Here is a 6,025-nt window from a genome sequence, read left to right as displayed (position 1 = left end):
TCAGTTTATATGCAGTGAAAATTTTGAAGAAAATGCATGACATTCTAGATCTGGAAGAACTCTCAGCTCTTTGCAGCTAAAGGTCACTGTTATGAGCTGAATTGTGTCCCTTCAAAATTTATATGTTGAAGCCCTAACCCCCAGTACCTAGAATGTAACTGTATTTGGAAAGAGGGCCTGTAAAGAGGTGATTAACTTAAAATGAGGCCTATAGGGTGGACCCTAATCTAATCTGACTGCTGTCCTTATAACAAAAAGAGATTTGAACACACAGAGATACCCAGGGACAAATGCACAGAGGGACAACCATGTGAGGACACAGCAAGAGGGTTACAATCTGCAAGTTAAAGAGAGGCTTCAGAAGAAACCAATGCCACTGACAGCTGTGATCGTGGACTTTTAGCCTCCAGAACTGTGACAAAATACATTTCTGTTGTGTAAGCTACCCAGTCTGTGGTAGTTCATTGTAGCAGCCTAGTAAACTAACATAGTCACTCAATCTACTATTTGAATGTATAAACAGAATTAGATATCTTTCAATATTTTTCTAAATATTCTATGAAGAATTTTCTACCCAAAAACTTTAAATAAAATTTTGGGAAGTCTATCCTTTGTAAAGCCTCATGTTTCCCTAAATTTCCCTCCTACACTTGTGCCCCTGAGCACTCACGTTTAAGGTCCTCTGGCCTTGTGTGTTTGGGATCCTTTTATAAAAGAGTTCTGAGTATATGCAAAGCATGTTTTTACCACAATTCCCCAGGAAAAACACAAATATTGTTTAAGATTAGAAGTTCTATTATGAAATCAACCTATGTTTAAATAACCTTTTGGTTTTAATTGATGTTTTTTAAAAAATGAACAAAATGCAGTGTCAGGGTCAGAGCATTTGAGACTTGATAGCCATGAGAGACTTATGCACTCCTCGGTGTGATTATAAATGCATTGCCCTTCCTACACAAGGATGACGCTATGACCGTACAATCATTATTTAAGCATAAGCTGACAGGAGAAACAACAACAACAAACACCTTTGTCTCATTTTAAAAGGGAAAAATATATTCATAGTTTTTTTAAAAAAATAGAAGTTGCAAGTACTTGTGTTTACTTATGTTTGTTGGTTTGTGTCTGTATATTTGTGTTAGCATATTAATTCAATAGATTAAACCATTTATGAACTCTGTGTCCTAGGATAAATTCCTAAATCTAAAACAAAACAAAACAAAAACAAAAAACAAAAAAACACTGTCCCCTCATCTATAAAATGGGGCAAATAAAACTCTCTAAAAGATTGAGGTGGGAGGATTAAATAAGAAAACATATGCAAAACTATTGGCAAAGTGGCTAATACGTAACAAGAGATCAATCAAAAGTTGGCAACTATAAGTTTTTATTACCATAAAGCTCAGATGCTGAATTCCTCAAAGACAGAGACCTCCGTTATCTTAGGGCCAGCATCATGCCCTAGAGAATAGGCTCCCTATGAGTATTGTAGGTTGAACTAAATTATTGTCTGTTGGGCTGAACCAAAATATATATTATATTACATGTACATGTCTTATACTTCTGTTACTTTCTAAAAGTATTTTAATATTGCAAAGAAAAAATTTTTATCAAATGTTAAAGCAGTTAACTGAGGAAAATAAACTATTTTAAGAAATCTAAGTTAGTTTGGGCTTGATTCTTATAAACCCAATGCTTTTAAACAATATGTAGTCATTAACCGTGTATGATAAGAAGACTTCTGTTTCAAAGAAAATTTAATAATTTTGTTGGTATTCCAATTTGCTTTATTGATCAAAAATGTAATTTTTCCTTTGCTATTTAGAGTTGATTAATTTGATTTCTGATCTTAAAAACTTTAATCTTTTTTTTTTTCTGAAAAAAGGCAAAACATTTTGCTAATTTTCAACTTTCAAGGGTCTGAAATCTGTTCAAGGCTCAAAGCTGATAGTGGCACAAGTCCACTCAATTTAGCAAAAGTGAGTTCTCTGTTCCTCTCTAAATGTTAGAGAGAATTCATTACCTTTTTTACACTTAAAAAACTGAAACAATAAGCCAAGGATATCAACACATCATGAACTCACAAGAGGAAAGCCTATCTTGATTGCTGATTTCTTGCTCTTACAATTTACTCTAGGGCTTCCCTGGTGGCGCAGTGGTTGAGAATCTGCCTGCCAGTGCAGGGGACATGGGTTCGAGCCCTGGTCTGGGAAGATCCCACATGCTGCGGAGCAACTAGGCCCGTGAGCCACAATTACTGAGCCTGCGCGTCTGGAGCCTGTGCTCCGCAACAAGAGGCCGCGATAGTGAGAGGCCCGCGCACCGCGATGAAGAGTGGCCTCCACTTGCCGCAACTAGAGAAAGCCCTCGCACAGAAACGAAGACCCAACACAGCCATAAATAAATAAATAAATAAAATAAAAAATTAATTAATTAATTAAAAATAAATAAATTTTTAAAAGCTGGTATTACTTTATTAAAAAAAAAAAATTTACCCTAACAGAGGATTTCTGGAAAGGTATACCAGAACCATAGGACAGTGAGACCGTTGGGTGATGGAAGGATCACGGAGACAGAATTCAGGAGTCCAGATTCCAGGCCTGATCCTGATAAATCACAGCATTTCTGGTGAATATCACTAAATTTCTCTGGATCTCAGCCTTCTTTTCTGGAAAATAGGGAGTATGATGTGTGTATCCTTCTCCATGAGAATATGATTATGTTTTGAAAAATGGAGAACACGATTTAAATAAGGGAAATTTTTGTCTCATATGTTGTCTGCTATGGCATATATTTTTCTCTATGAAAATGAGTATTGAGTAAGCCAATGCCACCAATAGATCTCATGAGAATTTAACAATGTACTCTGAACATTTACTGCATGTCAATTGTGTACCACTTATTGCCTGGCTACTATGAACTAGGGACTTGAAATGTATTACTGTCTAATCTTTAGAAGGTAACTACTAGGTAGTCATTTTTATTCTGATTTGACAGAGCAAAAGCCATCAAGAGCATCAGTCCTGTATGTTTTGTCCACATGTGTGGGAAAAATGTTCTAGATTGGAGCCAGAAAGCATGACTATTCCCATTTTATAGATGGAGCTTCTGAGGCTCAGAGAGGTTGAGTTGCCCAAAGTCAAACAGAAGGTTAGTGACAGATATAGGCTCCAACACTTCTGGGAGATGGGTACTGGGAGCTCCATTTAACCTATGGGGAAACTGAGGCTCAGAGAGGTTTAAGAAGCTGCCCTAAATTTCCCAGGCGGAAAGTGCTGAAGCCAGGATTTAATCCCAGGTCTATTGACTGCAAAGCCAATGTTCTTTTCACTACCACACAGTGTAAAAGGAAGCATGTTAGATATACAAAATATACTTCCCCCTTTTATTTAATACACAGTTGTAAAATTAATCATTTTGCATTTTACAACTTCCTTGTTCACTTTTCCCTCCCTCCTTGACTACAAAACCTCTCTCTGCTCTTCTGCCTGATTTAGCTGGTCTCCAAAAGTCAAACCTGTTCTATTTTCTTTTCAGAAGGAAAGGTTTATATAGCATCATACTTTCTTTTTTTCTTGCCAGTTCTGCTTATATTGCTGAGAGTTCAAGGACTATCTTCCTTAACAATGCCAGATCTTTGATGCATTAGATTTAGGAGAACAGCTTCAGCGTAAGGATGGATTGACAAAAACTCTATATTGAAGTTCAAATAGGAAAACTTTGCACCACTGCAAATCATCAAGATTTTAGCCAACCCTCTTTGTTCACAACATCCTATGGTGTTGATATTCTTTAGTGAACCTTCTCCCTAGGAAGCCTTCCTTCTTCAAATACCTTCTTTAGGTTCGCTCTCAGTGCTTTAATACCTTTACTACTTTATTTCTGCTCAGTGCAAACTTTTTGGTTTCTCTTTTCCTAGTTAGCACCATTGGAAACCAGATGAAAGGCAGCTTCTCACTTTGCACTGATAGTTGATCAAGATAAGCCGACAAACACAAGGGTTACAGAGATGATATTGTACAAGCTATATTAAGGTCGGGTAACCAGAAACCCAATAAGGTGGATTAGGGGAAAAATCAGCACAGATAATCTTAAGCTTCCAAAGTTTGCCCTGAAAAGACTCAGTGCTAGCCTATTTCATTTGCTCTACATTAAAGAACATTTCTTTGCTTTTGGAGCTGTTCATTGTCATGAAATCAGTCATTTGAATCAAAATCCTTAAGGACATTTTCCACGCTGAGAGTCCTGCTTTGAAAAGTGTCTAATTATCCTATAGTCCTGATAGCTACCCAGCATGCCCTAGACTTGATAAATTATTTTCTATCATTAGACCCCATGAGAAAACTCTGCAATGTAAATACTGTACTATCAGAAATAGTTAACTCACTTCTTAACCCATAAATTCTTCTATTAATAAGAAAAAATCATTAAGGGATGCAGTAAAATATCATGGTTAGAAGGATGGGCTTTTAGAGTCATTCAGGTACAGGTTAAATCCAAGATTGGGCACTTTCCATCTGTGTGACCTTGAGTAGTCACTTAACTACCCTGTGGCTACAGTTTTCTCATCTGTAAAACAAGTAACTGTGCCCACCTCATAGGTGGATTTGATCATCTTGTTTCTCTTCCTGTAGATAATGACAATGATTAGCATCACCCTATGCATAGATGGTTTACCAAAACCAAACAAACAATGCAGTTGTGCTAGGAGTATTGTGAGGATTATTGTATAGATTACTATAAAGGTTAAATAATATTTGCAAAGTACTTATCACTTGGTAAGTGTTCCATAAACAATTATGAACAGACCTCAAGCCAATTCAATATGCAAAAGTCCTAGGTTCTTTATGGTAGATTATGTGGCCACCAGATCATTTTTGAAAGCAAATCACAGACCCAGTTCTGCAACACATATAGACCAATATATTGACAAATAGACATGAATCAGGTCACACAAAATATTCTTTATAGCTTGATAAAGTCCCAGCTCTTGATACAGTTAAGTGTTCCATTAGCATCTTACATGAAATATTTTCTCAAAACAAACACATTACTAGAAATCCTCTGACACCAATGGCTGGAACCAGTCTGTTTAGGGCTCAAGTCTTAAAAGCATTATTTCTACTGCTAAAAGCTTCAGGCCTCCTTGAATTATTATACCCTGTTCATGACTGCTTCTAGAACAATTTTAGCCAGTCCAGATATCCTGAAGAGCTTTAATTTTTGCCGATGAGATGGTCTTCTTACATTAATGATGCTGGTCAATAAGCCACCATTTTCACCTCTGAAAAATTATTTGCCATAGAGTATGCTGTTTATGAATAATATCAAACATTCTTATTTCTAACTTATCTCCAAAATCTATGCTGAAATAAGCTAGATTTTGATAGCATAGATATGAATAATAGAAGTGCTTGCATTAGTAACCTCTAGAGCATGGAACTTCTAGTTTGAAAGCTAGCTGGTTGGCCCTGGACTGAAATTCTTGAATAGAATGTTTCCAGTACCTGGGATGTACCCTCAGTCAAATAACACACACACACAATACCACACTGCATATTTTAAGCAATAATCAATCCAATTTAAGCATGCGTTCTTTATAAATGAAAAATAAAACATATATTTAAAAATCAATGATTATGACAATAATCAGCTCATCTTATTTTTATCTACTGTCTCACCTTGGGTATAGTCTTCAGAATAAGAAAGCTGGTAACAGGGATTTGCCATGGGAGCCTCCATAGTATGGAATGACAGATTTGAATGGAAAAAAAATTTTTTTAAAGGAAGGTGGGTGAGGGTGGCCAGTGTGTGTGGCTAAGATGACAATGTCTTGGGCTTACTAGCCATTCTAAGCTTGGATCTCAATTCTGAAAGCCATCTCTTCCCTCAAGGCCTCTTCAGGCTAGGTTGAAAACTGGTCAAGATCCCCATAGCCTCTGAAGATGGGGTCATTGCAAATAGTTTCTAGCTGAGGGAAAACATAGACAATAAAGTACATTGTTAACAAATGTCTTTTATCCAA

The 6,025-nt window shown here is 36.5% G+C and overlaps 1 pseudogene across 1 annotated transcript in view; it reads right to left on the bottom strand.

The window, feature by feature from the left end:
- Window positions 1-5,742, bottom strand: part of LOC309608726 (small ribosomal subunit protein uS2 pseudogene) — a 31,906-nt pseudogene extending 26,164 nt beyond the window's left edge. The window contains exons 1-2 of the transcript in view: window positions 5,682-5,742; window positions 2,525-2,606 (exon numbers count right to left, since the gene is read on the bottom strand). The product of the transcript in view is annotated as a small ribosomal subunit protein uS2 pseudogene (transcript). The remainder of the gene's footprint in view (window positions 1-2,524; window positions 2,607-5,681) is intronic.
- Between the last annotated feature and the right edge of the window lie 283 nt (window positions 5,743-6,025).

The sequence above is a fragment of the Balaenoptera borealis genome (assembly GCF_965194805.1).
Source record: "Balaenoptera borealis genome assembly, chromosome: 13".
In the NCBI taxonomy this organism is placed as follows: Eukaryota; Metazoa; Chordata; class Mammalia; order Artiodactyla; family Balaenopteridae; genus Balaenoptera; species Balaenoptera borealis.
The sequence above is the reverse complement of the archived record's forward strand: the minus strand, read 5'-3'. Positions and strand labels throughout refer to the sequence as shown.